We start from the raw sequence: 22,856 nt of genomic DNA on the forward strand, positions 1-22,856 counted from the left end.
CAGCAAGAACTGTTACAGCGCTGTGCAGGAATTTTGGTCCACTCACCTTTGCAGAATTGTTGTAATTCAGCCACATTGGAAGGTTTTCGAGCATAAACCACCTTTTTAAGTTCATGCCACAGCATCTCAATAGGATTCAGGTCAGGACTTTGACTAGGCCACTCCAAAGTCTTCATTTTGTTTTTCTTCAGCCATTCAGAGGTGGACTTGCTGGTGTGTTTTGGATCATTGTCCTGCTGCAGAACCCAAGTTCGCTTCAGCTTCAGGTCACCAACAGATGGCCGCACATTATCCTTCAGGATTATTTGGTAGACAGCAGAATTCATGGTTCCATTTATCACAGCAAGTCTTCCACATCCTGAAGCAGCCCCAGACCATCACACTACAACCACCATATTTTACTGTTGGTATGATGTTCTTTTTCTGAAATGCGGTGTTACTCTTACGCCAGATGTAATGGGTGACACACCTTCCAAAAAAGTTCTACGCTTGTCTCGTCAGTCCACAGAGTATTTTCCCAAAAGTCTTGGGGATCATCAAGATGTTTTCTGGCATAAGGGAGACAAGCTTTTATGTTCTTTTTGCTCAGCAGCGGTTTTCGTCTTGGAACTCTGCCATGCAGGCCATTTTTGCCCAGTCTCTTTCTTATGGTGGAGTCATGAACACTGACCTGAACTGAGGCAAGTGAGGCCTGCAGTTCTTTGGATGTTGTTGTGGGGTCTTTTGTGACCTCTTGGATGAGTCGTCGCTGCGCTCTTGGGGTAATTTTGGTTGGCCGCCCACTCCTGGGAAGGTTCACCAATGTTCCATGTTTTCGCCATTTGTGGATAATGGCTCTCACTGTGGTTTGCTGGAGTCCCAAAGCTTTAGAAATGGCTTTATAACCTTTTCCAGACTGATAGATCTCAATTACTTTCTTTCTCATTTGTTCCTGGATTTCTTTGGATCTCTGCATGATGTGTAGCTTTTGAGGATATTTTGGTCTACTTCACTTTGTCAGTGAACTCTTATTTAAGTGATTTCTTGATTGCGAACAGGTGTGGCTAGAGAAATTTAACTCAGGTGTGATAAACCAGACTCATTGCAAGTTATCGCAAACGCTTGATTGCAGTTCTTGCTGCTAAGGGTGGCCCAACCAGTTATTAGGTTTAGGGGCAAACACTTTCTCACACATGGCCATGTGGGAATGGATTTTGTTTTCCCTTAATAATAAAAACCTTCCTTTAAAAACTGCATGTAACAAAATCAGGAAGGGGGCCAACAATTTTTCACTATATTTTGGGGTTTGATATAGAGTTGCGATAATATCGTGCAATATAAAAATTTGCAACTGCCACCATTTTATTCTACAGGGTGTTGGCTTTCAGAAAATATATAATGTTTGGGGGTTTTAAGTAATGTTCAGGCCTAAAATGTGGATTAAAACATGTATACATAAAAATGGGGGGGGGGGCCTTGGTCATGAAGGGGTTAAAAATATTTTCCCTTTTGTTTACATGTTTTTTTTTTATTCTGCTCGCTACCTCGGAGGTACTGAGCAGAATTCTTGAGTCAAATGCCGCTCACCGGCATTCGGCTATTCACTCATTGCCGTTCCGCCCCGGAGGTTTTGATCGACCGAGTCGAACAGCTGACCGAAGCCAGCTAAAGTATGGCTCGAATCAGCCGTACAAAGCCGCAGTGAATAGCCGAATGCTGTTCGGCTCCGTTATTCACTTGGCTGCCTTAATGAATAACCCCCTTAGTGTTCCTAAGTGTTCACAGGGAACTGCTCATTGACAGCTGGAGCTGGCAGGATGCCTCTCTCGCAGTGCGATAGTGAATAAAACCAAATTGAATCTAGTGTCTATTTTTGAATGGGTAATGGACTCATTATATGCTCAGGTACAAGGACCCAGGATCTCAGAAGAGAGGCTCACTAAAAACATACCAGAGACAAGGAGATGTGTAACAAGATGCTATGTACTCCTCTGTACAGCAGCATCACTGTGTTAACAATTAATTTTCCTGGTTTTATTTTCCTGGGTGCAGAGTGTTGGTCTAAAAGGGATTGAATCTGAAGAGGAACATGTGCTTTCCTGTTTCATACATTCCCAGCGGAGGATTCAACAATCTCTTTTTATAACACACAGAGGGAAGGAATGAAACTCACCGGTCCTGTAAGCGGCTGGTCAGGGCTCTGAATCATCATGTGCTGTAAGCAGCTGGTCAGATCTGCACTCTGCTCTATGCACTGAAAATTCCCAGTGAGAATAGGAAGTGTCAACTGTTTCAACTTTAGATAGATATATGAATATAGGGTAGGAAGGAAGGATATACTCACATTTTATTGTTTACAAATAAATATTTAGTGTATGACAAAAGGGATTTCAAGAGCACTTCCCTTCCAGGCTGGCCCTGGCACTGCCAAGACTCTCTTGTGTGTAAATTTCAGCTTGAGCTACAGATCTCTGTAAACCGACTCTTTGCATTTCAGTGGTAAGAAGAAACTGAAACATGTGGAAAGGAACCTAGAGCTCCACCTGCTGAAAGACTATATAGCATACATTTAATATTTTTCATATGTATTAGCAGGGGTGTGGAATTCCTATCGCGAGTAGTTTTTGTGGCTGCTGCTCATTTTATACAAGTGATCTGATCAGATCACTTGTATGAAAGAAGCGGCAGCAATCGTGTCCGGCCCCCGCCGCCGTGTTTTCCCAGGTCCCCCACTCCTCTGGGGGACCCGTAACCACGGCACATGAGCTCACCATAGAGCCTGTAGAGCAGATGAAGAACATTTGTTCTTCGTCTGCTTTGCGTTATCACTGAGACCGTGGTGCTGTTACCACAGCGCCACCTATCTCAGCTGTCAGGAACTGAACATTTGTTCTGTGTTGGAGGGCAGGTTCCATAGAGAGAACCTGTCATCTCCAAACTATCACGTAAGGGATTTTTAATCCCCTATGTGATAAGAATAAAATTAAGTGGTAAAAAAAAAGTTAAAAAAACTAAAAAAATAAAGTTATAAAAAATAATAAAATATATTTCAAAAAATAAGTCACAAAGTAAAAAACTAAAATGTTAACCAGTTGACATCCGCGGTGTTAAACCCCCTTCCCATCCAGGCCATTTTTCAGTATTCAGCGCTGCGGTACTTTGACTGACATTACCGCCATCTGCATGCAAATAAACACAGGCATAGAACATTGTGTGTGTGCGTTGAGTGCTGCCGCCATTCCACTGTGTGCCATATTGTGGTAGCCAGGCAGCAGAACTCTCCTACACGCACAATGCCTATTGAAGGGTAAGTTCACTTTCCCAGGTAATATGGGAAAATGGAATTATCCGATCAAATACTTACCTTTCGGCGAACAGTCCTTACCCTCCGCCAGTACAGGTGTACTATCTGTACACCATACCGCTCTCCAGCTCTATGCATTTTGAATTTTGCTCGCACATTGCAAGCACTCATTGGTCAGCGTGGTCAGGTGACCACGCTGACCAATGAGAAGCGCTATTTAGCACAGTCAAATACAGTTATGATTAGGGATGCACCAATATAGAGTATTTGGGCGAGTACTTGCTGAGCCGGCTTCCTGGCCAATCAGGAAACCGGGAGGCGGGTCATTAGTCGCTGCCCTGCTTTCTGAACATCAAGCCGGGTTCCCGGCCAATCAGTTCATTATTAGCCGCCCGTGTCCTGATTGGCTGGGGAGCTGTTTTCCCGGCCAATCACAATCAAGTCGGCCAAACAACATGGAGTCGGCTTCCCTTGCAATCAGGAAGCTGGGTAGCATGTAAATACCCGCTGCCCAGCTTCCTGATGGCCCGGAAAGCCTGCTCCATGCCAACGGAAGCACCGATACTCTGTATCGGCGAGTACCAAAAGCAAAATATCAGTACTCATACTCGATACCCAAAAACCTATTTTTTTGTATTGGGACAAGTAGATTGTCATGAGGGACAAGAAAAATCGGCCCCCGCTTTAGCCCTTGGACAAGTAGTTTTTTAAAAAAATTTCCACACCCCTGTATTAGGGATGCACCGTTACCATTTTTCCGGTATCGAGTATGAGTACCAATATTTTTTTTCTATACTCGCCGATACTGAATACGGATACTGGCATCCTGGGGTAGCGTGAGCCTGGCTAAATCGGGAAGCCTGAAGTTCTATCATAAGTACATCAGCTTCACATGACCTGCCCTTCGTCTTCCTAAATGGCTAGGAAGCTACCTTCCTAGCCAATCAAGAAGCCAGGAGGTGGGACATGAGTCCTTGCCCAAATGCTCGGCACCGATACCAGTATCGCCATCGGTGTATCCCCAATATGCACCCTACTAAGCAGTGTATTTTTTAAATTATTTTCTCTATTTACAGTGGGCAGGGCAAAATATGCACAGAAGCACCATATACTGCAAGACACAATATCAAAATACATACTTTGTACTTTGCTATTAAAGTGAACCTGCTTGACCTAGGATTTACACTGTAATCCACACAGCCATCAGACGTATGCATTAATTCAGTGCTGAATTTATAAACACTACATTCTTAAATACAGTCCTGTGAAAAAGTAAGTACACTATTGGAAATTCATGGCCTTTAACATATTTAGGGCCGGTTCGCACTAGAAAGTCCGCGTTTGGCCTCTGGAACACAAGCCGTCCGGCTCCCTGCGTTCAAGAGTGGGAGGGGGCGTGGCAGTGCATTGAAGTCAACGGCACCGCAGCCACACACCCCGCCCGCAGTGCGACTGCCCGCACCCGGAACACAGGCACATTAGTGCTTACGTTCCGGTCTAGTGCGATCTGCAAAAATAGTGCGTGCAGTATTTTTGCAGATCGCACTGGACCAGTACGCAAACACTAATGCAGGCGATTGTACTGCGGGCGGGGGGCATGGCTGCGGTGCCATTGACTTCAATGGACCGCCACGCCCCCTCCTGAACACAGGGAGCCGGTCGGCTTGCGTTCCAGAGGCCAGAAACACTGGAATGCGGACTTTGTGGTGTGAACTGGCCCTTAAACAGGCAAATATAAGATCTTCATTCAAACAGTACCTACAAATAGGCAATATACTTGAACAAATGACACAGAAAACAGACATGATAGATTGATTTTAATGATTAAAAAATAAGTTCATCTCTAGATTTACCACATCTTCAAATCCATGGAAATTAGAATCCGGTGTTCCAGATAAGGTGCCAATGATTAGCGTTCCCTTAGTGAAGATACAGTTGGGGATTATTTAAACCTCAACCTCTGGTGTTCTCTTTGCTATTGATATGTGCGGTGTCATCATGCGAAGATCAGAGCTCTATAAGGCCCTCATAATAAAAGATGTAGATACCTACAAGTCTGGATTTAAAAAGATCCCCCAAAATTATCTGAAAAATAATTTTAATATGGGGAAAATAATCTGCAATTGGTGTAGATTTTAAACAACTGCTAATTTGCCCAGGACTGGCTGTGACAGAAAAAACTCAGCCCAAGAGCTGACCAGTTCATGCCAAGTCTCCAAGAACCCCCTAATTTTAACCTGCATGGAAAATATGCAACATTAGAGCAGAAATACAGCTCGCTAATGAACATATAGCCAAGACCAGGCCTTCTGAAGTAAAGTGCTGTAGACCTTTAGAGATGTGCGGGGAGAGTACAATATATATACAATTTGATCTTTTGCTACATGTGCTCCAAGTTAGGACCACACTATATAGGAGGTGCCTTGGCGAGGCTGTGCGGCTTTCACATTTACTGCAGAAGACGTGTATCTAAACCTCTGTTTTTAACCTTAGCGGTGAGACAAGTTTTTTTTTTTTTGCATGTTGGCTGGTGAGTGTGCTGGGAAGCTTTTTGCTGTTGGAGAGTAAAATATACACTCCCAACAGGTTACAGCCAGCGTGGGACACTGCAGTTGGCCGACTCTATCCTGAGAGATCATATAGCTGTTGATCGCTACGCTCTTGGTCTCTTCTCCCAGCGGAGATCAATTGCTCATATGTGGTAAATGCTGAAGAGAGAGCCCTCTTTCCCCTCTCTCTTCAGCGATCCCCAGTGATTCTAGGATGTTAGCGTGACACAGGGCAGGGAGAGAGAGAGAGAGCCCTCTCTCTCCATCATTTACCACATATGGGCATGTCCATATATGGTGAATGATGTCACTGGGGATCCCTGCAGACTGGCAAGCATCTGATCAGCAGGGATCCCCAGTGACATGATAATTCACCATATATGGACTTGCTCATATGTCGTAAATGATGGAGAGAGGGCTCTTTCCCCCTGTCTCCCCCTGCCCTGTGTCTGAGTCAGCAGTTCACTTCTAAATATCTATTGCTGCTGCCTTTTCACAAAGAGGCACCGCTCTGATATTAAACATTTTGAACTGGTACAATCTGTTAACAAGCAGACTCCCACTTCCAAGTTGGATCTTCTTGTCTTCTTTGGATAACCACACTGCAATGTAAGTGCTTTGCTATAGATGCCAAAGAAAAAGTAAAGAGACAATAAGTCCAATACAGTGTATTAAACATGAGGATGCCAAAGGACATTCCTCCGCCAGAGCAGAGGGGGAAGAGAGCCTGCAGGGACCGGACTAGCATTCAGGCGGGATCTAGGTTCGGGTGAGTATATCTTTGTTATTTTAGACCCTAGAGCAAAACGAGCCTTTAATCCTTGCAGTGCAGGTATAGACCCAATGCAAAGGTTAGGTTTTATTCTGCCAGACTTCTTTAAAAAGGAGAACTATGAGGTGAGTGCTTTTCACTCACCTCATAGTTCTGGCCGACCTGTGACAATGAGACTGTCACAGGTCGGCTCAGTAGATCGGGAGGTTAGTGAACACATACCGGCGTTCGCTCACCTCTCGATCCTGTCACGGCTCTCTGCCATGACAGGGGAGGGGCTGGATTCCCCGCTCCGATCCCCTGGCTCTGCCTCTAGATAGGCAGAGCCAGCTGTCAGTCACGCAGCTGGGCGGATCCCAGCGCAATTGTCGGGATCCGCTTCAGCTGCGGCGTCTCAGTATACCGCGAGCACCAGCTCGCGGTACACTGAGCCTAGGGTGACGGGAGAACGCTAGTTTGTGTCCTCCCGTTACCCTAAGGCCCCGTTCACATTGAGCGATTTATCGCGCGGTAATTCCCGCAATATCACGGCTATTTACCGCGCGATATCGCTCTTCAACGCATCTCAATGGGGCAAAGGGTCCTGCTGTCGCGGGTCGCGCAGTGTGAATGGGGCCTAAGGAGAACTTTGGGGAAAAGCCCTAACCCCATAGTTCTCCTTTAATGACTACCTTGCAGTTTCTGAGGTGCGGGGGTTGTGCCTAAGCCGCTCATCTGAGATTTACATACGCATCTGGAATGGAGAGGAGCTGTGACACAGCGGCAAACTAACCTTTTGGTTCTTTCTATAGTTATCTCAGTTTATTCTCCCTCACCTTCGATAGACTGATTTAAAGAGGACCTGACATTAGCAAAGGTGTTCATAGATGAAATGATAATTGCGGCTTGAGGGGCCAAGCCTGCAAGTAAAAGCAATTACTGTTGTGGACCATACTTCTCATCACCAACACTGGTTTTCCAATGTGATGAAATATCCCAGTGGCTAATCAGCTACATTTAGCCATGTTTATGCCACAGTCACACGTAAGCTGAAACAAGAATAAATACCACAATGTGTTCAGTAATTTTGAGAAGTAAATCAATATCAAATTATATTTCTGCATTTGACCTTTGTTGTTAAAAAAAATGTTCCCTTAAAAGAGACACTTATGTTGCCCACTTAGGACAAAGTTAAAATGTCTATGTAAAGCCACCCCCAGCCCATGCATACCTCTACAACAATCCCCCACTGCTCTTTTCTTAATCTTAATATAGAGGAGCATGTGACCTCAGCAGCCAAATCACTAGGCACATAAAACTGTCTGTGGTGTGGTGGTGGGGTCATCGCCGCCGACAATGGCTCCTCTGGTGGCAGTCGTAATGGAGAAAGAAGTGGGAGGTTGCTTTAGAGGTGAGTATCAGTGTGTTGGCAGGAGAGCTTTATAAAAGACATTGTTGCTTTTCCCTCAATGGGTCAAGTGACAGTCCTGAAGAGTTTCTACATCTTCCTTAGAAAAAGCAAATTTGACTGGAAATAACTGAGAAATGGTTTGGGAGCTGACACCTTTGTCAAAATGACTAGAATCTCATTAGCAACTAGCAAGAGTGAATATACAATGAACAGAATCATGACAGGCAGAGAATTAGCATTGTCAGCAATGACAGACTTCATATACAGGAAATCTATAGTGGATTTCATTAAGTACTCAATCTTATTTCAGTAATATTTCTCACATTTTATCAAGTGCCTGGTCCATATTTTGTGTATAATATTTCATAAACACAGCTGTACACGCACCCAATAGTGTTAATGTGTACATCAGGTAATGGAATGCACAACACTACACAAGCTGCCCCTGTCATTAGGCACCTCCAGATGCCTGCTAACATCCTCACCCTGGGAGACTAGATACCCAGGTGGTCTATTATGCATATCATGACCAGAGTCTGCATGGCCATACTATGGCCTGCCTCCCGCCAACACTCTGCTCCCTATCAGTTACCAAATGGCACATGCAACCTAACTGGCCAGGTCACAGCATGCCCATACAAAACTCATTCTAAATAGTAATCTGCATAATAGATCACACAATTGTCACTCTGGAAATAATTGGGAGGTGTCTGCTATATGGAAAAGCAGTCACTTTACCAGCTTAACAGAGCCTATTTCTGGCTTACATTAAATGACTGGTGACTTAGGCCCCGTTCACATATAGCGAATTCGCGAGAAGTCGCCGGCCAATGTTATTCAATGGAGCTGTCTTAACTCCATGTCGCGCGTCGCTCGTCGCGGTCGCAAGTCGCTTCTACCGGACCCTTTTTTCGGCGGATTTTGCGCGATTTTGCTTTTTTTCTATGGAGCCCGACGGGGAAGGTTGCGCTACCATCGCTGGAACGTCGCCCCGAAAGTCGCGCTATCCCGGCCGTGCGGATCCGCTGCAAAAGTCGCTAGGTGTGAATGGGGTCTTAGGCTGCGTTCACACCTGACCGTTTTGTAGCGCGTCCTACGCTCGACGAACGCTCTACAAAACGGTCAAAAAAATAAATAGCATTGTAGTCAATGCCCTCATTCCCACCTAGGCGTATTTCCGCCCGTCCCTAACGCGCTACAAAACGGCCCATGTCTGAAAAGGTCCCGGGACTACTTTGGGCCGTTTTGTAGGGCGTTTTCCATTGGGATACAGCCAAGTAGCCTTTGGGATCGCGCGACTTTTTTACCGCGAATCGCGGTAAAAACCACGTGACAGACGCGCATATTGCAATACGCCTAGGTGTGAATGGGTCCTTAGGGCGGCTGTAGACCTAGGCGATCGGAGACGCGCATTCGTATGCAGTTGTACCCAGCGGTTGCCCCATTGATTTCCGCGTGGCAATCGCTGAAAAAAAAAGTACACGTAGCTTTTTTTGTGACACGCGACGCACCGCTTTTTTTTAGCCGTGATCATGTTCGATTGCATGAGCGGAATCGCGGTGGGAAACCGTGCAATCTGCCTGCCGTGGCGCCATTAAAAAATATTGGCACCACCATCAGCGGTGGTGTGCGACTCCATGACTGCACGGCAATTCACACGGTTTCGTGCACGGTTGCGCAAGTGTGAACCTGGCCTCAAGTACAGTTAGTTATATAGAGAACCCTGACCATGTATTTTCACTAAAGACCCATTCACACCATTGCAGTCTCAGGTGATACCTTTAAATGTCACAGGTTAACGCATTGGGTTAGGGCACCCCAATTATTTCAATGGGCTGCTTAAACAAAAACAATGCACAAACAATGGAACATGCACCTTTTTAGCCCAACACAACAGACCGTAATCTGCTATGGTGCTCTGCTCATCATAGGTCTGTTGAGATACCCTTCAGAAGGAATGGCACTGCAGCGCACCTAATGTGTATTGCCACCTATTGCTGCAACACAATTGTGTATCCCCGGCCCTAAAAAGAGCAGCAAGCAGTAAATGTGCAGTGCTACTAAGAAACAAGAGGGCTTTTAAGTCATGTGATCATTGTGACTAGCATAGAACAGAATGTCACCAGCACACCAAATAATGTTTTCAAGTGTTCGTCCTTTATTGACGCACATTATCACATAGAAGTAACATTTCGGGGGCCCACGCAGGGTCTTCATCAGGCACAGCACCACTGACTATCGAACACTGCCCCGTGCACGTCTTTCCTTGGTCGCTTGCCACCCTCACTCCATCACTTTCAAAAATACCGCCGCAAAGACCAGAGGCACACAATCCACACAGTCTTTTGATCCGTGCCCAACCACCACCCCTCCGGCATACACAGCCCCTGGTCCCGATCTGTCCACTGCTTCACTTTTTGACCCCCTGTTCTACCAACACGCCAGGCGTTACCACTTCTAGCGGCCATGTCCAGACCATAGGACCTGTCCTGCTCTGCCCTTACTCCATCTGGTGGCCACCACATACCCACAGCATCACACAACACTTCTTGCATCGCCAGATCCTCCATCGGGGCAGCCCCGCACCCGGACATCACAACTAAGTTCCCTACTTTGTTCACTTTCTTAATTTGAATCTCACAGAGACGGGTTGTCTCTACACTATTCACCCTTTTGGAATATGCGCTCTTATTGCTCTTTCATCAGGCACAGTGTGACCACATTATTTGGTGTGCTGGTGACATTCTGCTCTATGTTTGTTGCCTGCGGTGCCATGCGCTGTCATTACAGCACCCACCTTCAGGGGTTCTTCTGTAAGGAGTGTAGTAGGACATCCTAAGGACATTGTGACTAGATGCGAATGGTAGCCCACCCCTACCGTGGCAAGCAAGTGCGATTCCAGCACAGAACAGTGACGCTGGCTGTACATATCTACTGTATGTGGCAGCTCAGCATTAAAGCCCACTGCCATGCCACAACATATGTGTATAGCCATCAGGAAGGGGATACGTTTTTGCTGCTTGGAAAATTTTAAGTGATTTGTAGCTCAATCACTGAGCGATGGACTCTCTGCAACGTCTGGAGATATCGAACATTGCCGGCCTCTGCAGCAGCAGCTGCTGATCATGGCACACTAGCAATTTGTATCTGCATAGATGAGCATTGTAGCCAACTACAAATAGCAACTCTGTACCAAATACAAATTGCCAGAGAAAATAGACAATGGTAGCCGATACAAAACGACTAGTGTGAGATCTAAGAGTATTATTACACTAAAATAGTGATCACAAAAATATCATGGAAACATTTCTACAAATTAAAGTGCAAATAAAAACAAACTTTTCCTCATTTTGGATGGTGTGGAGAGGGATTAGAACACCGGTCAGGTTTTTATTGGTGTTTGTGTCCCCGTTAGGGAGATTCACCCTCTTTATTTGTCCTGGTGATTGTTATCACTGAGGGCAGGTTCACACCATTTTCAGGTCCAGATCCGGAAAATGGTGTGAACCTGCCTGCAGTCCCAGACCATATGAGACATGCAGTATTTTTCTGGTCTGGAACGGACTGCACTGGTGTGAACAGAGGCCAGAAATATCATAGGGCTACATTAGGATGCATTTTGGGTGCGGAAACAACCTGGTCTGGAGATGACCTGGATGTGGTGTGAATGGGCCCTGAACGTAAACCACAAATTTTGGGTTGTCATCAGAACAGGTATAGATGGGACACCTTCCAGTGGGGACACTAGCTCTGGTGACCTTGCGGACCTCTTCGGAGGGATTTCAGCTTACTTCCGGTTGTGGATATTGGACAGGAAGAGAAGGAAAATCACCCTATTTGGACACATATGGCAAACAAAAGCTGACAAGGGTCCTAACCCTCCCTTATTCTATCCAAAAACTAAAAGAAGCTTTGGTTTTAGTTCTGCTTTATTATACTTTCTAGGTAAACCTTATCACAGCTACAATCTATCTATACAACCTCCTTTAGATCTACCAGCAACTAAGCACTGCAGGGCCCTGTCTGATTGTGATACAAACTGAATAGTAAGTTAAGGTAGGCCCTCGTATTTGTGTAACTCTAAGGCTAGATTCACGCCATGTGTGTTGCATTTAGTGTGCATTAAACTTACTTAATTTCTATTTTTTAACACGTGTTGTGCGGTTCTTTTTTTTGACACAACTCAAAATACTTGACTTTGTTTTCCTCAACACATGCGGTGATGTACTGTAGTGCATTGCAGCATAACTTGCTTTATATGCTTAATGTTCCATTTTGACCCAACGCACATCAACAGAGCATTGGTGTGAACTGGGCCTATAGGAAACAACAACTTGTCATTGTGTTCATCAAGGTGTGAATGTGTCCTATAGGAAATTGCAGTCAGATTGTAAGGCCACGTGCACATGGCTGTAATAAATGAATGCGCTTATGTCTTGAGGTGCCCATACACCTTACAATTATCTGCAGATTTTCTGTGGTCAGATGGAAAAAGTGCAACAGATTGGCCCAGGTGGAGATTACTCCATCCACACAGGTAAGTGTAGATGGAGGAATCGGTTGCACCTTTTCCATCTGACCACAGAAAATCTGCAGATAACATTGTGTTCATCAAGGTGTGAATGTGTCCTATAGGAAATTGCAGTCAGATTGTAAGGCCACGTGCACATGGCTGTAATAAATGAATGCGCTTATGTCTTGAGGTGCCCATACACCTTACAATTATCTGCAGATTTTCTGTGGTCAGATGGAAAAAGTGCAACAGATTGGCCCAGGTGGAGATTACTCCATCCACACAGGTAAGTGTAGATGGAGGAATCTGTTCCACCTTACCACAGAAAATCTGCAGATAAATTGTAAGGTGTGTGGGCAGCTTTAAATGCGTACGTTCCATGTTGCTGCAGGAGTGACTCATTTGGGGGGATAAACATCAACCGTGTGTAATAAGCGGTGGTGGTGCCTCCTGTGCTGCCGCTGTCTACACATTGTAGATGTTCACACATTTGCCATGAATGCATTAGGCCAGGGTTCAGCAACCTTAAACACTCAAAGAGCCATTTGGACCCTTTTCCCACAGAAAAGAAAAACACTGGGAGCCACAAAACCCTTTTTGTCATCTAAAATGAAGATAACACTGTATATACCGTTTTTTATCTTTATGCTATATATAGCATGTATATAGGTATATGTGTGCTTAGTAACACACTGGACTCAGGGCTCACCTGAGACCCCACCTGAGAGTGACCCTGCAGACCACACCATAGATCCTGCACAGCCCGAGACTGTCTATGGTGGACTCTGTAGGGCCACAGGTGAGCTGGTCGCCGGGGTCCCTTTACCTCCTCCCAACTCCTCTTACCTGCTGCTGCTGGGACCTGGCCTCCTCCACCCCCTCCCCTGTCACCTCTACTATGCCGCCCCGGGTACAGCTGATACTCATGTAAGAGGCGGTGGAATGTGTGACCACCAATAGCTCAAGCTTTTCAATGCTTTGTCAGCTGTTCCAGGGCAGATTGGCATCGCAAATCGTATGTGCAGGAGAATTGATCTGCCCTGGAACAGCTGTTTGGTCCTGAAATGTCACTTCTATCAGACTCTGAGTGCGATCTCACATTCCACCCCACTCACCAAGTTGGATAGAAGTGACATTTCAGGACCGAACAGCTGTTCCAGGGCAGATCAGTTCTGCACATACCATCTGCGATGCCGATCTCCACTGGACAGGGAGCCGCAGCAGGGGGATGAAAGAGCCACATGCGGCTCCGGAGCCACAGGTTGCTGACCACTGCACTAGGTAGTGGCACACATGCTCCTTTTACACTGTATGCATGTAAACATTAGCACAAACATCGCGTACATGCGTTTAGTGTAAAATATACTCAAAATCAGACCGCGAATGCTAATCATATAGCAGGCAATAGCCGCTATACTCTGAGCTTTGGGTCACAGGATATTAGTAAATGTCCCCCTATGACCCTAAAGAAAGCTACAGCAAAAAAAGATAGGGCCATAGTTCTCTTTTAACCCTTGCAGTTCGATGGTAGCCCAACAGCAGCCACCCAAGATAAGAGGACATTTCCCCAGAGTAACGCATGAAGTGTTTCAGCCAATGAAAAGCGAGTTCCTAGGAGTAGTGAGCGTGGTTAGGCGCAAAAGTGTACATTTTTCAGGCGCTCCCATTCAGGTCTGCTGGAGCTAAAAACACAATCACGCCCCAAAGAAGTAGACAGGCTGGAAACCCGCTCAACCTTAAAGTGGATGGAAGGGAAATCTGGTATTTAGACGCGGCTCCGTCCACATGTGTAACCCAGATTCTGGCACACAGCTCCACGCCCCAATTTTTTATTACATGCATCAATCAGTTCATAAACACGAAGCAGGTTTTATGATGTGAACAGCTTGATACATGTAATAAGGAATTGTAACGTGGTGTGGTGGGACAGAAACTGGGTTACCCTAAAGAAGTTTGCGTGCTTTTGGCACATTACTTAATGTGAATGGGCACAATGGAAATCTGAGCGTCCAGCGATGGAAGCGATTCTGGAAATGTGTGATTGGGGCCACCATGTGCATAGTGAGCAATACAGATAATGGCCAGGTTCAGAGAAGAGTGCGACCTTTCTCCAGGTCACTGGCTTCATCCATTCCACCCATACATCTTATGGGATCCCAGTGCCTCTTCCCCCCCCCGCCCCCCATAATGAGGAGCCCCCTGAGATCACTGCCATGGATTACATTGTTCTATATGTACACAGATGGGGGCCCTCCAGGGTCACTGGTAGTGTCGGCCTCAGATCACCCCGGCAATAGGACATGTATAGAAGTTCTAGATGTACTGAACTCTGCACCCCATACAGAGCCGTACATTGTCTGGGTAGAACTCCCCATACTACCCTCACCCCGGTGTCTCAGATCACAGAATGACACCCCTAGGGGGTGACTGACACCCCCCCCCCCCTCACACAGGCCCATCACAAAGACTTCCTCCCCGGAGGCCGAGAACGGCGCGGCCTCCTACCCCGCCATCTAGAGCCCAGACCTTCCCGCCGCACGGCTGCCCCGAGCCCCCTGGCCGGGCCCCGGCTCCCCGGAAACCTGCACACTTTAACGCAATAAACAGGAAATCGTTCGGATGATCTGGGTTCCGGGGGAAGTTGAATTATTTTTTACCACAGAAGAGATCAACTTCCACATCCGGTAGGGCCCGACACCCAACACTGACCTGGAAAAGATTCGGTAACCTGGCAGAAATCAGCCTGGCCCGCTTACCGTGCCCGGAGTGCTTGTGTCGCCCACCCCGCTCCTGACTGCTCAGCTGCCGGCTGCTGGGGCTCCTCGCTCCGCCGACCCGGTTTACTTCAATGCAGTCTCATCGGCGCCGAAAATCCCCGAAGAAAAGTCCCCCGCGTTGTGCGCGGATGTGCACTATGATCGGCGGGATGGACGCATCACCGCCGCTCGCGCCTCGGGGCCATAGATCGCCTACACATCGCTATTGATTTATTTTCAGGGTTTTATTTATCGGGCTGCAACCTAGTATGTAAAAGGCGAGCTTTATATTAACTCTTGCCACCGTAAAAGGGTTTGTTTTTTTAAAATTGTGGCGAAGAAGAAGGGCGGCGGAGGGATTCCTGTTGTTCGGTTATGAAGTGATGAGTTTGGCGCATGCGCAGAGGGAGCCTCAACAGGACAAGCGGTCAGGACGGAGGAGCTGTGATTGGGGGTCTGTGTGTGCGCCCATGCTTGTTATTTTGTGGTTTCCTGCAGAGTGAAGGAGAAAATGTCTGCTCCATGAAAATGTCAACATAGCTATTATGGCCTGCCCCATGTATCCATTTGGTTGTTTCCTGAGGGGCAAAGTTCTTCTGAAGATAACCAAAAGTTTTCTTTAAAGGCACAGTCCACTTTTTGTAAAAATTTGAAGTGTATGTCTTTGGGGAAAAAGGGGTTTGGGAAGGATTGCAACTCCTGCCAGGTATTTCTGCTATCTGGTGCTCCATTTTAGTATATTTCTGATTTCAGTTTGAGAAAACCTCACAGTATATTTTACGTGTTCCCATTCACACAGCATACCAAAAAAAATACAATTCAACATTTTAGTTGTTTCAGAAGAGACCTTTGGACAGACTGATCTTCCTCTCATTAATGTACATTGCTTTGAGATCTTTAACCCTTTGTTGGTACAAGTCTGGTTTACAACTGATAATGCGATCTGCCAGCACAGTACAGACATTTGGTAAACTTATATCATGCCTCCTCCATTAAAGTTTTCCGAAATACAGCAAGTAACATTTTTTATTACCCAAGCTTTTGGTAAAATTTAAAAGGCGGGGTCCTGTCGGGCAAATAGACACCAAACATGTCAAGCTTTAAAATTGCGTGTGCCCGTGAAATTGCAAAATCTACCATACCCAAAATTGGCCATAGGCGACGCTTTAAAAGCTTTTACTGCTCATCAGTTTATTGCTCTCACTCTGACATTCGCGATATGTAACATGTGCGGCGCAATCGTCCTTTTTGCATGTAGGCGTACCCGACACATGTTTGTGTGTATATGTGGGGGACTTTAGAAAAATGTATTTATTTATTTTTTACACCTAACTTTATTGCTGCCACATAGGGAGCTAAAAAGCCCCCTATGTGATAGCACATTTACAATGACCGTTCCTCTTTATGGAGACATCAGGGGTCTCTAAGACCCCTAATTTCACCTAGGGACAGCTGAATGTGCAAGTGATGTAATATACATCACTTCCTGCATTCAGAGAACAGGAAGAAAATCGGAGGGAGATCATGTACTGACCTCCGGTCACAGAGCCGCCGTGCCGGTCCTGGGCCCAATGCTGAACGGGCAGTGTGCACGTGCGCACACAGGCCCGTTCGACATTTGTCTCCCGAGCATCATTTAAACCAGCCGAAAATCTTACGATTTTCTAGCATGCTCCTTAGACAAAAGATGTGCGACCGTACAGTAGAAACGGTCGCACGCCTTTATTCACACTGCACGATTCTCGTACGATCGCGCGATTTCCAGCGATTCTCGTACGAGAATCGTGCAGTGTATGGGCACCTTTTAGAGAGATTTCCCCTCACTTCCTGTTCTGCTGATGTCTCTTTCACCAGAAAGGAAGTCAGGGAAACATAAAAAACAATCTGGCAGGAGTTCTAGTTTTCCCCTACTAAAGAAAGGAACCTTTATTCCTGTCTGTGATGCTGTTGGAGAGTTCCCCTCACTTCCTGTAAAAATGTGGTCAGCATTAAAGGAAGTGAAGGTAAATATATCTAATGAAGCCCCATATAGCAGTAAAAATGTCAGGCGCTTTAACCCTTTCCCACACTATCCAAAACAAAGAAAAAAGTTTTGGCTGACTCTTTCCTGATGCGAGAGGTTCCAGCGTGATACTCGTGTTTACTCTTTTGGGGCTGGGGCTGGGCTGCCCTACCCTTAATCTGTGCCCTCCTTTTGTTTTCTCTTCACCCTGGTGTGTCTTGTCTTTAGTCTTCATCCCCTTCTATCTTTTCTTGGACACTCATTCGTGGTGGGTTGCATGGTCCCAAACCCAACCTCTAGGGCTGGGACACACTTGACAAACACCTACATACCTTGAGTTTCTTGGTAAGACCTCCGGGATCTGCCGGGAAATGGCTCATTCCTGGTGTACAGACGCAGTACGTCCCCCATCAACTTCTAGTGATTGACTCTTAATTTGTGGCCAGTATGTCCGTTTTGGAGATGAGTGATGAGACAAACCTGGGAAGTCTTCTGTTTTTCTACCTTCTGAAAGTTTTCCTTTCGGTCTTTTGTATCTGTTTGTTATGCTCAATATTTGTATTTTGAAAAACTTTAAAATAAAGAATGCAAAAAAAAAAGTTTTGGCTGGACATACACTTTAATAAATGAAGCCACGATAAGAAAAGAAATGTTTATTTATTACATTTGCATTGAAGTCTACAAAGCACTGAAGTCACGATCAGCACGTAGCAAGTGCAATGCGCACAGGCTCCTGCTCCATCCCAGCCCTGGGTCTGGGGAAAGTAATCAATGGACTACAAGTGCTGTGATGTCACTACACTTGGACCGCATTGAGATCTGCGAGTTCCTCAGCCATGGTGGCACATGGGACTTTTCGATTTCCCATGACAGTTCCCCATGAATGGATGTTACACTAAATTTAATAAAACCAACCTGATGCTGCATATAGAAGCACCCTGTGACTCAGGTATATGGGGGGGGGGGTAAAAATGCTGCCATGTTTCATGTTACATCCTGAATATTGGTGTAATGTAATGCATGGTCCTAAAGCTGGACTGAGCTCAGCTGTCATTTTCCCCTTTGTAGTCTACTGCAAGCAGTTTATTCCAATAGCATCCAGTCATATAAGATGGCAGCTGGAAGCCCGAGTTGTCTGTAAAATACTTGCACATTCATCTGATAAGATTATACATGCTATAAGCTTGTCCTCTGCATACAACCAATGAGTGGTAAAGAGGATTTTAGCCAGAGAAGATGAAACGTTGCAGTTGTCCTGAGGTAAGTGAGGAGCTGGAAGCAGGAACTTGGGTAGCAAGTCTATGATTAGGCCCCATGGGTGTAACGTGTGAGAGACTGAGGGTCGGTGAAGGGAATTGTATCACTGTGTACTGTATTGATCAGCTATCAAAGATTTTATATCGTTGGAACCCCCATGGAGTGCAGTGCTTGGATCTATGCCTGGAGTTCTGCTTTAACCATCTATATGCCAGAGCCATGATTTCATTTTGCGCGCACATGCTAAAATTTACATATTGTACATGGACACTTAGAGTGCTTGGAACCCAAATTATATTCAGTACACTCAAATGTATGTTAGCGTACACAATAAACACCACATTTTCTGTAAATATAAGTCGATTAAATAAGTACCAAATATGTCAATGCTTAAAAATTGTGTGGCCACAAAACGTATACAAAGTATGATACCCAAACCTGTCCATAGGTGACGATTTAAAATCTTTTACAGTTCCTCAGTTTAGAATTCACCTTAAGTACTGGCCCTAGAATTATTCCCCTACTACCTAATGTGTTGTGGAGCTGCCATTTACATAAATGTGAGGGCCCTAGGGGAGTGTTTGCGTTTGTATGTGTGTGTAAAAGAGGCTGCTTTAAACACAAAAAATTGTTTGTTATTTTTTCGCTTTATCACTAACTGATCATCCCCCGTATGTGATAAATATTTGGTGACAGGTCCTCTTAAGGCAAGCAAAACAAATGGCAAACGCACTCATCAATTTGTAACCAGCTCTAAGCAGGGTGCACATGGAAGGGCTTTATACAGTACAACAGCAAAAGTTTCCCAGCACACTCACCAGCCAGCATGCAAAAAAACTTGTCTCACCGCTAAGGTTAAAAACAGGGGCGGACTGACCATTCGGTCCGTCGGGCACTGCCCGAGGGCCCGCGGCCTTCAGGATTTTGGGGGGGGGGGCCCTAATATAATCTTGCACCAGGGCCCTTTGTTCCCTAGGTGCGCTACTGACTGCAGACGACAGGCTTGGGGAAAGAGAATTCTCAGGGGGACTGTTTCAAAAAGAACCGGTAAGTTTGATAACCGATTTTAAAGGAGAACTATGAGGTTAAGGCTTTTCCCCATAGTTCTCCTTAGGGTAACGGGAGGACACAAACTAGCGTCCTCCCGTCACCCTAGGCTCAACCCCCTCATAGTTCTCCTTTAAAACATGACTAGAAAATCATGTAGATGGAAATTGATAGTTGTAATTATTCCTGCACTGCTCTGCATATGCCACTTCAGAGTCAGGACCCAGCTAACCATAAAGAGTGCGTTCCAGAACATTCGCCTCTGGAACGCAACCTGGCCAGCTCACTTTGCTTTGGGGCGGGAGGGGGCGTGGCAACAGAAACAGACAGCCGATCCGCTCACTTCTAGATCATTTCCCTGCAGAGGGTGGTGACTGTCAGTGCAATCGCCCACACCGGAACGCGTGGCACAACGGTGCGATTGCTTGCACTATTTTTTGCGATCACATTACTCCGTGGGCATCGGTGTGGCATGCGTTCCGGTGCAAGTGCAGGTCGGGAGGTGTGGCTGCGGTGCCATTCCTGGTTAAAAACAGGTATATCTTTTGCCATATGTGCTCCAGGATGGAGACTCTCATAGTTTAGAGTTAGGACCGCACTATATAGGAGGTGCCTTGACGTGGCTGTGCGGCTTTCACATTTTCTGCAGAAGACGTGCATCTAAACCTCTGTTTTTAACCTTAGCGGTAAGACCAGTTTTTTTTGCATGCTGGCTGGTGAGTGTGCTGGGAAACTTTTTGCTGAGGTCCTCTTTAGGGACACATTAACTATTACACCTCTATTGCTTCCGTTGTGCTTTGCCTAAACAGATGAAGTACAATTCTGAATCTGGAAGTGCTCTGTGCTGAGTGCTTCCAGGTTAGATCGAGAAACAGAGGTTTCTCATTTTTTCTGCTCTCCATCCTGAATGGTGCCATGGATGTCCTGAGCTGCCAGAGAACCGAGCTGAGCGGGCATGTTTGCCTACATCTGGAGGTGACTGGCAAACATTAGAGCAGATTTTCTCAAGCAGGGTGCCTAGGAATTTGTACACAGCATCATGCTTTTCCACAGGGCAGGGGGGCCATGTGTCAGCATAATGCTAATCAGAAAAGGGCAGCCTACCACCCTCTGCCATGCTGCAGCAGCTATTGTTTCTGATGTGTTGGTAGGACTCATGTCTAGGGGGGGCTTCTGATGTGAAGGAGGGGAACCCTACCTTTTTGTGTGGGGTCCCCAACTTAAAATCTATTACATTGTAGACGTGAGATTTTGCATATTTATAGGGCTCCTTTCACACAGGCTCATCAAGAGGGGATGCATGCAAGGCTACTGATCAGAGCAGTACGGAGTGGATGTCCCTGCTGGTTTGTAATTCTGCACAGACAGCCTTGTTATTTATACAGTTGGACAGGTGACACATTTAATTGCAGATGAAGAAATTCTTCCTTTGTCACCAGCATTATCACTTTTTTTCCAGTGAGCAGAGCCATAAGCAGTATTGCTAAACCAGAAATAAAAAAATATATATGTTTGGCTGCCAAGAATAATTTAAAACCAAAGTTGCACAAGAAGACCATGCCTGTGAGCAGCTGTTATGACAGGCCTGGACAGATCGTCCCGAAATCTAGGAGCTCGCGACTTTGCAACATGGATCTAATATATGCAATTTTAAGCATGAGGCTACACGGGTGATTTTTTATTTTATTTCGGGGACTAAAAAATCTAGTGCAAAAAAAAAAATCTTACTTTTTGCTCCTGCAGGAGATTGGGGGGTGATTAAGAGATTCGTCTCTCAGAGTACTAATGGGGAAAACTGCAAGATAATCACCTAAATGAGCAATTGTTGAGTGATTCATCTGCTCCTATTCAAGTCTATGGAAGCGCATAGAAGAGATGAATTGCTAATAGTTTCAATGACATGATATAATTGCAGCATTGTGGGGAAATGAATCGCTCGGCCACCCTACTGAAAATATCTTATGTAGCAGCTCATATTAATAATAATAATGGGATATAACAAAGAAATTGATCTCATGAGACTTAAGTAGAACAACTAAACTACAACAAAATTGCCTGTGTAGCCCATAGCCCTAGGTTTACTCCCCTCTGCGGCCATATGCACAGTTTGCTTTCCTCACACTCCACACCATTCATACTAGAGGTGCACCGAAATAGAAATGTAAAAAACGAAACGAAACCGAAATAAAAAACAATTGTCAGGCCGAAACCAATACCGAAAAAAATTTTATTTTCATTTTTTCAAATATTTTATTTTTATGTATTTTTTATAAACTTTTACATTTATTTTTTATTAAATATTTTTTACTTTACTTTTAGGGGCTTCGGAGAAATATTGGGGGTCTAAACAGACCCCTGATATTTCCCTTTTAAAATAGAAAAAGAGATTGAGAACACAAAGTCCTCAATCTCTTTTTCTGTATCCCCTGTTATCAATGAACAGAAATCCTCTATACTGAGTGTTCCTGTTCATTGATAACATGAGAACAGAGTATGTTTACCATGTCCACAATCATGAATGAACAGGAGGTGATGTAGATCACTTCCCATTCATTCATAATTGAGGATATAGTAACCATACTCTGTCCTCAATTATGTGCAAACACTCAGCGATCACTGATCGCTGAGTGTATGTATGTAGCCTGCTCTCCTCACTGACACACCCTGTCACAGGAGGCTGAGCGAGCTGTGCGGGAGGAGAGCCCAGCCTCCTGTGACCGCGGTTTTTCCGCCCCCACACCGCTCTGCCGCACTGTGATAGGCGGCCGAGCGGTGTGGGAGGAGAGACACCGGCCGGTCACAGAGCTCTCCTCATGCAGCGCTCGGCCGGCTGTCACTTTCTCTCCTCCCCGCTGGGACACAGAGCAGCGCCCAGCGGGGAGGAGAGAAACCTGGGATGTGCCGATTTTTCGGCAGGAAAATGGCACTTTCGGCATTTAGCCAAAAGTGCCATTTTCGTCCGATATGTCGGTGCATCCCTAATTCACACCATTGTCTACTCCTTCCATGAAGCTTGAATCCCTACCTTTTGTGGGCATTGGTGGGGGTATCAATTTACCATTTATTACAAAGCTTGAGCTTTGTAATAAATAGATAGGTGATTAGTCCTTACTGCTAGACCTGCTTTCTCCTGCACTCTGCATCATTTGACGGACTGTTGGCCGTAAATAATATATATTTCATAACAAGAAACATAGGCAAAGCTGGTTCTGTCTGTGTGCATTGTCTCCCATGTGAGAAGTAGGTCTATATTGGGGAGCATTATAATTAATTAAAAATACAACGCC

The 22,856-nt window shown here is 45.6% G+C and overlaps 1 protein-coding gene across 3 annotated transcripts in view; it reads right to left on the minus strand.

The window, feature by feature from the left end:
* The window catches only part of GABPB1 (GA binding protein transcription factor beta subunit 1), a 37,374-nt gene extending 21,817 nt beyond the window's left edge, over positions 1–15,557 (minus strand). For all 3 annotated transcript variants that reach the window (XM_018576716.1, XM_018576713.1, XM_018576715.1), the window contains exon 1: positions 15,264–15,557. The gene's annotated coding sequence lies outside the window, so the exon portion shown is untranslated. The remainder of the gene's footprint in view (positions 1–15,263) is intronic.
* Between the last annotated feature and the right edge of the window lie 7,299 nt (positions 15,558–22,856).

The sequence above is a fragment of the Nanorana parkeri genome, unplaced genomic scaffold (assembly GCF_000935625.1).
Source record: "Nanorana parkeri isolate BGI_ZX_2015 unplaced genomic scaffold, ASM93562v1 scaffold74, whole genome shotgun sequence".
NCBI lineage: Eukaryota > Metazoa > Chordata > Amphibia > Anura > Dicroglossidae > Nanorana > Nanorana parkeri.